The sequence below is a fragment of the Jaculus jaculus genome, chromosome 19 (genome assembly GCF_020740685.1).
Source record: "Jaculus jaculus isolate mJacJac1 chromosome 19, mJacJac1.mat.Y.cur, whole genome shotgun sequence".
Lineage (NCBI taxonomy): Eukaryota > Metazoa > Chordata > Mammalia > Rodentia > Dipodidae > Jaculus > Jaculus jaculus.
Genome location: NC_059120.1, coordinates 22,914,946 through 22,926,929, shown reverse-complemented (window position 1 = coordinate 22,926,929; position 11,984 = coordinate 22,914,946). Strand labels below are relative to the sequence as shown.

The 11,984-nt window shown below is 43.0% G+C and overlaps 1 protein-coding gene across 2 annotated transcripts in view; it reads left to right on the top strand.

Annotated features, from left to right (window-relative positions):
- Positions 1-308: 308 nt before the first annotated feature.
- Arhgap29 (Rho GTPase activating protein 29) overlaps positions 309-11,984 on the top strand; it is an 80,272-nt gene continuing 68,596 nt past the window's right edge. For both annotated transcript variants that reach the window (XM_004663968.2, XM_045138327.1), the window contains exon 1: positions 309-400. The gene's annotated coding sequence lies outside the window, so the exon portion shown is untranslated. The remainder of the gene's footprint in view (positions 401-11,984) is intronic.

Genomic DNA, 11,984 nt, shown 5'->3' with positions numbered 1-11,984 from the left:
TGGACGCGTCCTGGGACCCAGGGACCTGGACCCGCCCAAGGTTCTGCGGACGCAGCGGGAGAGCGGCGCCCGCCCCGCCCACACCTGCTCCTGGCTCCGCCCCCTCGGGCGCGGGCCAATGGGCTTGGCTCCGGGGGGCGGGGCCGGCGAGGGCGGGAGGCTTGCGGCGAGGGTGGGCGGGGCCAGCGGCCGGCGCGCTGGTGGCGGCTGCAGCTGTGGTTGTTGGAGTCGGCGGCGGCGGCGGCGGCGGCGGCACCGGGCGTCCGCGGGCCGGCCGTGGGGGACGGGGACGGGGTGGGGATGGGGACGGGCCGGCGAGCTGCAGCCCGCTGAGGCGGCGGCGGAGGCCGTGAGAGTGCGTCAGGCGTCCGCGTTGCAGGACGCGCGATGGAGCCCCGCGGTGAGTGACGGGCGGCGGCGGGGGTTCGTTCCCGCAGGGGCCGTCGGCCAACTTCTGTCCGAGCCGGGGAAGTTCCGGGCGGATCCGGCAGAGTCGGTCCGGGGTGAGCGGGCGCTGCGGACCCCCGGGCTCCGGGTCGGCCTTCCTAGGCGCGCGCGTCTTCCCGCCCGGGCCCCGGCCCCCGCCCCGCCTCCCTGCGGAATCCAGGGGCTGCCTGGACCCTCCCCCATCGGTTTCCGTCCTCGGCTCGGCACGTCCGTCCTTCTTTCTTGGATCGCTTTTTTTTTTTTTTTTTTTAAAGTTCGGTGACGTTTTCAGAAATTTCTGTCCGACAGATGCAAAGGCTGAGGTCAGTTCACCGAACACCTCACGCTGCTTATTTACTTTTTCTTACGAAACGTCACCTCGTCCAGGCTCTGGCTTGTTACTTTGGATTGGGGGGGGGAGGTGAGATTAAAGTTGCAAAAACACCTTCCTTCCCCGGGGTCCTTCTCCCTTGGCGTGTCTGTTACCGTCATTGGCTTGTTGCTGTTCCCTACGTTCCCATTCACCTTTTTTCCCCAGTCGTGGCCCGTAGGGTAGGTCGTGTGCTTTTGCAAAATAGGAATTGATAAACCGCGAGATTGCAGTTACTACGTGGTAATCCTGTCCCTGTGAGCTGGTGCCTGGGATGTCCCAGGACCTTGTCTTTGCTGGAAATCTAGTGTCCAGGAGGACTTTGCTTCCACCGGAAAAACAAGTAGCTCAGGGCTTTTCTTGTCTTGGAGCCCTTCGGCATGTGGCAGGTTTATGTTGATTTTTCACCTCTGTCCCATTGTAGGGACCAAGGATAGAATTTCACCGCTTTTTGGGGAGGTGGAAGTGGAGGGGGAGTGAGCTTTTTAACATGCTCTAACGGTGGGTCTTTCAGGGTGTAAGGAGTGTCAGATGAAAGTTCCAAGGCCACAGTGGAGCTGAAATTGCCAAGCAGGTTTCGTTCGGTTTACCTTTTTATTTCCTCTTACTTGGAAATGCACCTTTTCATTGACTTTGGCAGAGGGGGCTTCCTTCTTTACAAAATATGACTCAACATTAAATGCGAAAGAGTGGTTAGAACGAATAAGTACATCTCAACACATTTTCGGTTCTTTAGTGATTTCTTACAGGCACTTTGCCAGAAATGCTCACGTAGAAATGCTTCAAGTACTGTGCAAGTTAAGAAACCCTGGCCCTTCAGGCTCTTTACCTTCACTTTATGTGTAGCTCTGGTCTCGTGATTTTGAGAAGTCTGAAAGTGAACTTGAAGAAAATAAGATTAAGATAAGGAAAATATTTCAGTCCCCACATTGACGGGAAATGGATCTTTGAGGTGAAGAAGGCACGGCTCAATGAATATATATAGTTGGCTGTTCATTCCCACTCCTCTTAAAATAGTACATCCACCTCAATTATCAGCACCCGAACATCCCTGTGGAAAAGCCCTTGACCCAAGAATGTGAGCTTTTACAGTAACTGCTACTAATCCCAGCGCTTTAGCTCTATGTTGTGTCAAGCTCATGCCCAGAAGGCACTGTGGAAGGATTTTCATTCTTGTGCCATTGGGAATATATTTTTTATTCACTCAGGAAACCTAGCAGGATCCCACTCTGCTAGACAGAACCCTGTAGAACCCTTCCATCTGTTTGATAGTATTGGACTATATGGGCGGTATCTTAAGACCCCTATAAGAAATAGTGTAGATGCTCTATAGGAAAGTAGAAGGATGGTTATTTTCAGGGGAGGGAATGGAAAGCTGGCTTGGAAGAAGTGTTTGTGTAAGCTTGAAGGCAAGAGAACTTTAAAAATATTTTTTGTACATGGTGTGTGTGTGTGTGTGCACGTGCGTGCACGCGCACATACACATGCACACCAGGGCCTCTTGCCCCTGCAAATGAAAGCCAGGTGCTTGTATTACCCTTCTTTTCCAGCTTTACAAGGGTACTGGTAATCCAACCTGGGCCATCAGGCTTTGCAAGCAAATACCTTTTGACTGCCAAGCCATCTCCCAGCCCAAGAGAATGGTTTAAATAAGCTCAGAAAGTAGAAGGGCCCTGGGCAGAATTGCTAGTTATCTGTAATGTGTGCAAGGATGAGGATGTCCTGAATGCAGCTTGCATGTTTCTGCTTTAAAGGCTCTCTCTTTGCTTGTTCGCGTTTGATTTCCCACTCACCTCCAACATGGTAATGAGCACACACCAGCCGCACAAGTAGGGCACATTCAAGGGGGAGGGAGGCAGCGGGAGAGGTTAAAGGGAAAGTTAGGGATACATTCTGGTATGATAAAGCTTTTTGTGGAGGGTTTATATTTGTCTGTTTGTCTTTATTATTACTGTGGTAAGGAAATAAGCTGCCTTGTTTAGAGAGCAGACCTTGGAGGATATTACCTCCTTAGATAAGAATCTTTTTTTTTCTGGAAGAATGTTTCAATCTGTGCTCCTGAGAAACTCTTCAAATACCACAGTCCCTCTTTTTAAGGAAGAGGTAGGAGCCATTTAACATACTTTGAAAATAGTAGAGGAGTAAGTAGCATTTCAGGAACTATTTAGACAGCACTTCACATAATTTGGCTTATAATTTATCTGTCAGAATTTCTGCTTAGTGGGTTTAGATTTGTGTGTAGCTGGCTAGCTTCCAAAGAAACCACTCAGGGGACAATAGGATTGGGTCGGCCTTGGAGCGCACATGACATTGTGGTTGACTGGGGAAAGTGAGGAGGCTGGGGGTGGTTGGAGTGATGAGGCTCGTGGGAAGAGCCTTGCTAGAGCCCAGAATTGTTTTGGGGGAGGGGAGTGGAGGAGAAGGCTCAGGGTTAAGAGCATTTGCTGCCTAAGCTAGAGGGTCTGTCAGCAGGAGTCTGCCAAGTTGGACTCCAAAACCTATGTAAAAAGTTGGGCGGGACCACAGACATCTGTAACTACAATCTCAGGCTCACAGCAGCTCCTGGTTGAGGGAGAGCCCCCCCCCCCAGGAATGAAGTGTGCTGATGAGTGATAAGAGGGCTCCCAGCCTTCTCCTGTGGCCTCAGCAGACACACATGCCTATAACACACATGCACACAAACAAAACAAAATCAAAACACAGTAATTTCTTATGGAGAATTTCAGACTCTTATGAAAGTTGAGCAGATCGTTCGCTGAAGCCCTGTCCCAGTATGGGAATTCAACCCAGGGCTTCCAACATATTAGGCCCATGCTCTGCTACTGAGCTGCACCCTCTGGAATTAATTAATTAATTAATTTTAATTTTGAGATAGGATACTGCTAAATTGCCAAACTTGCTGTCCTGGCTCAGCAACTGGAGTAGCTGGGATTGTAGGCATGTATCACTAAGCCTGGCCAATGTTCTTTATCTATATTCCCATTCATTCAGTCTTCCATATTATTATTATTAATTATTATTTGCAAACAGGGATTAGAGTGTGAGGGGGGTAGGGAGGGAGGAGGTGGAATGGGAACGCCAGGGCCTCCAGCTGTTGCAAACAGATTCCAGATATATGTGCCACTTTGTGCATCTGACTTTATGTGGGTACTGGTGAACCTGGGAGAATCATTAGGCTTTGTAGGCAGCACCTTAACCACTGAACTCCAGCCCTCTTCCATATTATTTTGTTGTTGTTTTAAAATTTTTTTGTTTTATTTATTTATTTGAGATCAACAAACAGTGAGAAAGGCAGAGAGAAAGAGAGAGAGAGAATGAGCGTGCCAAGGCCTCCAGACGCGTGCGCTCCCTTGTGTATCTGGCTAACATGGGTCCTGGGGAATCGAGCCTCAAACCAGTGTCGTCCTTAGGCTTCACAGGCAAGCGCTTAACTGCTAAGCCATCTCTCTATCCCCGAATTGTATTATATACACTATGTTAAATGTATGTTTAGCTGTATGAGGAGCTGCCATATTGCTTTCTCTGTGATTATGTGCCTTATGGAGCAGTATTGTATTACATACAGTCGCTGTCACTTGACTTCCTCACCAACATGTAGCATTTCAGTCTAGTTGGAGTTAAAATTCATGTGACTGTTCAGTAATATCTTATTATAACTGAAGATTTCCTCTCCTTTGTATTAATGATGTTGAATACTATGCCTCGTACTTACTGCCCAGTTGTATGTCTCCTTATGCAAAGTGTCTATTTACCTCAGTACCCATTATTTTATTGGTTTGTTTTCTTATTAGTTTGTAAGAGTTCCTGAAATAACTTGTAGATACAATTCCTTTGATACATATTTTCTCTCAATTTACAAACCTTGCATTTCACATTTTGACAGTATCATTAAAAGAGTAAATATTTTAAATTTCATCGTTTGCCAATGTCTTCTTTTATGGTTCTTGGTCTTTTTGGGAACTAATTCTCCATGTTTTCACCTAAATTTTCTTTCAGTAAAAGAGCCTAAAAGTTTTTCTTAGAGAAGCAGCTGGTTAATACTTAGGCTGGTATAGGAGGTCATACTGACCTGACTGCTGAACTCTGTTCTTGTAGCTGCAAAGCCATTATACTCAACACATAAACATGGCTGTGATGCTAAAAATCACTTTATTTATACAAACAGACATCTGCTCACTATTTCCCTAAATTCCAAGACTTCATGATTTTAGTTGTATGTTTCAGTCTACAGTACATACCACGTAAATTTTGGGGTTTACTGTAAAATAACATTTGAAGTTTGTTTTCACTTGCAATGGGCATCAATTACTTATTGAAAGACTACTTTTTTTCCCCTATTGAATTACTTGGGCACCTCTATTAAAAATCAGTCGGCCATATATATGTGGTTTTGCTACTGGACTCAGGATTTATTCCGTTGATCTCACTATTTCGTCCCTCACCATACCAGTGTCATACTGTAACCCTGTAGTATATCTTGAAGTCAGGAAGTCTGAGCTCTCCAACCTTTGTTTTGAGGAAGAATCTCGCTTTAGCCCAGGCTGACCTGGACTTCACTATGTAGTCTCTCAGGGTGGCCTTGATCTCCTATCTCTGCCTCCCAAGTGGCTGGATTAAAGGCATGAGCCACCACAAACTGAGCTACATAGAAAGTTCTAAGCTACCTTGTGACCCTTGTCTCAAAAAAGGGGTGGGGGGAATTTTTAATCTTTCCATTCATGAAAATGGCAAACCATCAGTTTATTTGCTTCTTAAATTTCTTATAGTCATGTTTTACAGCTTTAGGCTTAGCCTTTTGCACATTTTGTTAAGCTCATCCCTAAAAATACCTTGTTTTGATCATCTATAAGCACACTGGTTTTAACTTTTTATCTGTTTATTTATTTATTTATTAATATTTTTTGTCTATTTTTTATTTATTTATTTGAGAGCGACAGACACAGAGAGAAAGACAGATAGAGGTAGAGAGAGAATGGGCGCGCCAGGGCTTCCAGCCACTGCAGACGAACTCCAGACGCATATGTCCCCTTGTGCATCTGGCTAACGTGGGACCTGGGGAACTGAGCCTCGAACCGGTGTCCTTAGGCTTCACAGGCAAGCACTTAACTGCTAAGCCATCTCTCCAGCCCCATCCGTTTATTTTTTATAAATATAAAATTGATTATAGTGTGTAGACTTTTATTCTGATTAAGTTGTTCTGTGATTAGATGTAGTACCTTAGTTATCAATTCTCTAGGATATTTTAGGTACATAGATTTATCATCTCTGAATAAAGCATTTTGCTTCTTTTTCAATCCGAATGCATCTTATTTCTTATTGTACCGACTCAGACTTTAATTATATCAATCCAGTTCTTAAGGAGAACAGCTGCCTTTCCCCATTAACTCTGATGGTAGCTATAGACTTTTTTTTGGAAATGCCTTTTATCAGAAGAAATTCCTTTCTAACTTTGTTGACTGTATCATTATCATGGATAGGTAACTTTTTCTGTATCTTTGGTGTTTCGTTAGTGAATGTTAAATTGACATTCCTGGCAAAAGCCCTTAGCCATGATATTGTAGTATTTGACTTGCTAATACTGTGTTAAGTAAGGAATTCGGTCTGCATTTTTCTTGTAATATCTTTGTCTGAGTAATACTGACTCAGAATGATGAGAAAGATTCTGTCCTATTTTCCAAGCTTTTGTATATGATTTGTTTCCCTGGTTCAATGAACTTGATTATTAAAACCCATCTAGGTCTATAAGTTTTCCTTATAGAAAGTTTTAAATTACAAATTCAGTTTTTAATATGTATTGGACTAACAGGATTATTTAGATTTTCTGGGTTTTTTTTCTTTTTGCCTTAGACAGTCTCACTCTGTCCACTGAATTAACTACATATGGACCAGGCTGGCCTAGAACTCATCATGGATCTACTTGTCTTAGCCCAGCTGATTTTCTGTTTCTTTCATTAGGTTTGTGTTTTTCTGTGAAATTTTCCATTTCATTGGAATTGTTGATTTTTTTTTTTCGTTAAGAACATGCTTTGTGTGGGTATATTATGTGTTGGTACCATCTTTCCCCTCCTCCCTGCCCCCGTTCCACAGGGACCCTCCTCAGTGGGGTTGTTGGTATTCCCCACAGGGTTGTGGGTTATGTGTTGTGAGAACAGCAGTCAGTTTTTGGCGGGGAGTGCAATGCCTCTAGGTATGATGTCCCAGCCTGTGGCTCTTATAATCTTTCTGCCCATTTTTCCGGAAAATTCCTGAGCCATGGTGGGTGAGTTTGAAGTCTACTTCAGTGATGAGCTCTTAAGAGCCTTTGGATCTCTGCTTTGGCATATGGTGAGTGTCCTCAGCGTCTGTCTCCTTTGCCCTGGCGCTGATTGTCAGGCTCACCATGGAGGCAGCACTCTGGCTTGTCTCCCCAGTTCCTCTGTGATTTCACCTGGGCCTTGGGGTGGTTTATTTCCTCGGGTGTCTCTGCCTTTCTGCATGCACACCCTCCAGAGCAGAGAATCTGGAGTTTGAATTTTTTTTTTTCTTGACAGACGTTAACTCTCCCTGTTGACAATCTTTTATGCCACTAATTCTTGCTCAATCATTATTTCCTTCCTTTTACTTACTTTGAATTTATTTTGTTCTTTGTCTAGCTTCTTAAAGTGGAAGATTATATTTTATACCCTTTTTAAGATAAATCATCTAAAGTTGTTCATTTCTATAACCACAAATTTTACTGTGTAATCCCTACATTTTGAAATGTGTTTTCATTTCTATTGAGCTCAAAATACTTTAAAATTTCCCTTGTGGAAATTTGACCCATTGGTTAAACATGTTTTATTATTTCCAAATATTTGGGGATTCTGCAGATATCTTTCTGTTATTCATTTCAAATTTAATCTTATTTGGTTCAGAAAACTTACATGATTTCAGTCATTTATTGAGACTTATCTTATGGTCTTGCACATGGTCTGTTTTAGTGAAGATTCCATGTATACTTGAAAAGAATGTGTATTCTGCCATTTAAGGTTGACATTCTGTAAAAGCCTATCATTTGTTAACAGTATTTTTCAAGCTTTCTGTATCTCTAATAATTTTCTGTTTTTATCAATACTGAGAGAAGTTTGTTGAAATCTTAACCAATACTGAGAGATTGTCTGGTTTTGTTTTGTTGTTTTTTTTTTTCCTTCTTCTTGTATTTCTGTCAGGGTGTGGTGGTTTGAATTAAGTGTCCTCCATAATCTCATGTGTTCTGAATGCTTGGTTCCTACTTGATGGCAGTTTGTGATGTGGAACCTTGCTGGAGGTGGTGTGCTGCCATCTTTTCCTTCCTGTCATGAAGCTTTCCTTCGAGACTGCAGACCAAAACAAACCCTTCTTCTCACGAGTTGCTTTTGGTCAGGTGTTTTGTGCCAGCAACACAAAGGTAACTACAATACCGATTTTGTCTCATGTGTCCTAGAATTCTTTTTTGGTGCCTGTGCTTTTAAGATTGCTATGACTTTATAATGAGATGATGTGTTTATCATTATTAAGCACTTTTGAGCTCTCTGGTAAAATTGCTTGTCTAGTGTACAGTAGAGCCACTTCAGCTTTCTTTTGATTCGTAGTTAGTGTATCTTTTCTTGTTGGTTTTCTTTTAATGTATATTTGTATGTCTGTAGTTCAAATCTATTATTTTTACAGGCAGTATATGGTTGCATCTTGTTTTACTTAATCTGAGAGTGTTGCTTTTCTTAAAGTTTATATCTCTCGGACCTCCTGCATGCTAGGCAGGTACTCCACCACAGAGCTACACCCCCAGCAACCCAAGTTTTTGTCTTTTCTCCGGGAGTATTTAGAGCATTTATATTTAATGTTATTCTTGCTATGATTGGGCTTAAGCCTGATGCCCTTTTTTTTTTTTTTCTGCTTTTCATTTGTCCTGTCTTTCTTTTTCTTGTCATGTCTTCTTTTGTATTAAGTTTTAAAAATTCTACTTATGGTCACTATTGGCTCATTAATTGTACTTTTAGAGATCTGAATATATATTTTTAACTTACTATAGTATGCCTCCAAGTAATACTGTGCTCTTTCACATATAAAGATCTTCTTGTATATTTTTATTTCTCTCCTTTATACCATTGTCATTCGTGTGTCTTCAACCCAATTGTATGCAATATTTGTTGCAGATGCTATTCATTGCTCTGTTTTAAATAACAGCTTTTAAAAATGCAAAATGTACATGTTTTGAGGTTTTGTTAAGTTTGATGTATTACAAGGCATACCCCTTCTGGACTCTTCCCTTGGGTATTCAACAGGCCCTTCTATTCTCTGGCCAGGAGAGGTCAGAGATCTCACACCTTTGTGTGGAGCCTTAGAACCATTCAGCTACAGCTTCCCTGCAGGTCTCTGCCCGTCCTCCTGGAGTTTTGTTCCACATGTGTGCATTTCAGGGCTCAGAGGAAGTTAAGGACTTTCCTATGCAAATTTCCAGAGTTCATCCTTTTCCAGTCCTCTTCCTCCCTGGTATATATCTGCCCTACAGACTAGCTGCCCTGCAACTACATCCTCTCTCCTCAGGTTAGCAGGAATTCCATTCTCTGCTTGGCTTCTCCCTTCCTTTGCTCTGGTCTCAAAAATGCCTCAGGCAAAAGACAATTGGAAAGTTGTAGTTTACCTCATTTGTTTGTGACTCCGTCTTCCAGAGATTATAGTCCTGTGCTGTGCAGTCCAGGGTCTGAAAGATGCGTTTTTATATATTCCAGTTTTCTAGTTGTCTGCTACAGTGGAACGATTAATGTGCTCTTGCTTATGCCTGCATTTGACCTGTCTTTTAAAAATTTCTTACTGTAGACACCTTTCTTCCCGTATGTTTTCTGGCAGCATTTTGGTTGATGTTATATGTTCTATAAAATGGCCATGGTCCAGGCTTTGCTGGGGGCATATTGTACTACAATTAAACAAGTTCTTCCAACCCATCACTTATAAAGTAGTAGAAGAAGGTATCTTGACCTTTTGAGGCTGGATGCTTCTTCCTTGTCCAGAGCTGGCTCTTCTGTGCCTGACAAGAGTAGCATTCTTGGTCTTCCACTAGATGTCAGTAGAACCCCTTCTTCAACTGTGACAACCAAAGGTGACTCCAGCTGTCCAAGGTTTTCAGAACTATGGTCAGATGTGAAAAGTAAGGGTTGCCTGAACTACAGAACCAACTTCAGGGCTATGAAAACATCTACCTAACAAATTTAACAATGCATATGACATCACAACTGCAGATGGAAAGATTATTATCTGTTCAGTCAAGTACCAAGGACATTTTGAAGAGAAAGCATGAAGAAAATGTTAGAAATATAGTTGTGACTGCATAGAATGGCAGACTCAAAAGCATCATGTAGACGACTTTTCTACTTTTGAAGGAAAGTATACCAGAGACAATAATACTGTAAGATGGAAAAACAAAATTAATTTCAATTATGAGGTGATTCCAGAAATTTTTGTTTTTGCAACTTGCTGATGCTTCAAGATTTTGGACTTCTGCAGTAGATACATGATGGTTTTACTTTTGAGAGTTTTTTTTTTTTTTTTTTTTTTTTGAGGTAGGGTCTAGCTCTGTCACCCAGGCAGGCTGACCTAGAATTCACTATGTAGTATTAGGCTGGCCTTGAACCTGACAGTGCTCCTTCTGCCTCTGCATCCTGAGTGCTGAGATTAAAGGCATGTGCCACCACACCCAGTAGACAGTGGAGGAGAGGGAGAGAGAAACTGAATGGGTGTCCAGAGCTTCTAGCCACTACAAAGGAACTCCAGATGCATGTGCCACTTTGTATATCTGGCTTTATGTGGGTCCTGGGGAATCGAATTTGTATGTTAGGCTTTCAGGCCAAGAGGCTTAACCACTGAGCCATCTCTTTCTAGCCCCAGAGAATGGTTTTATAATTGTATTGTTATATTACGTGCCAGGTTGTGTACACAATAATTGATGGTTTGGGATAGTTTTGAGGCAAAGCTGTTGAGGAACATGGTGAGAATCACCCAGGGCAGATAAACTACACACTTACCTTCCTTTAAACACCCTGACAGCCGCCCTGGTTCCCATCCCTGGCCTTCAGAATCCATTCTTCTTAGTGATATCCTTGGGTTTTCATGAGTTCTCCAAAGTACATTGTTCTCCTCCCATGATGTGTGAGGTTTGTTTTTTTTAGGTGGCTTCGTTGTTACTGTTGCTTTTGATTTTGTTTAAAGCTTAATCAGTGGATTTAAAGAAGTTAAGTCTGAACATTAACTGATACCAGGTAACCAAGGACCCTCATTCTGTCAATTTTCGTAATTATAGTTTCTCGGCAAAACCTAGCTCTCGGGCTGGAGGGATGGCTTAGCAGTTAGGGAGTTTGCCTGCAAAGCCAAAGGACCCAGGTTCGATTCCCCAGGACCCATGTTAGCCAGATGCACAAGGGAGCACATGCGTCTGGAGTTGGCTTGCAGTGGCTAGAGGTCCTGGTGCGCCCATTCTCTCCCTCTTTCTCTGTCAAGTAAATAAATAAAATTAAAAAAACAAAACAAACAAACAAAAAAAACCCTAGTGCTCTAGTTAGCTACATGTCCTCCGGAACTTGTTTCCTGTGAGTAGTGTCCCTCCTCCTCCCTCTGTTAGGGTCTCTCTGCTCGCTTCCTTAGGTTTGACTCCACTTTATTTTTTCTTTCCCTGCCTCTCCTCATTTCTCTGCATCCTTCCCTTTATAGTCCACCCTGTACACTGTTTTCCTCCTCTCCACACTTGTCTCTTTCTCACTTCTTACACTTCTCTTGATCTCTCCCTCACTGCTGTATGCCCCCCCCCCCCTTGTCTCTCCCAAGAACTTGTTCATCTTATTGTCAGTGACATGGCCAGATCCATTTTAACTCTGGATCAGTCTCCTTCTCTTCCTCCTCCTTTGTTTTCAGATTAAGTCTTTTGCATCCAGGATGGTCTTGAACTCTATGTAGATGAGCCTGGCCTTGAATTCCTTGATCCCCTTGCCTGTGCCTCCCAAGTGCTGGGATTACAAGCCTGTGCCTCCATGCCCGTCTGTATTACAGGGAATGGCAGATAAGTACAAAAGGAACTACTGTTGTGTGAGTGAAGGTTTTTCTCATATTTTCTTCCCCAAACCTTATTTATTTAACCTTATTTGTTCCACTCTAGCCCCCTTGTGGCCCGAGGTCTCCTTTTCATCTTATTAGTTTGCCTTTC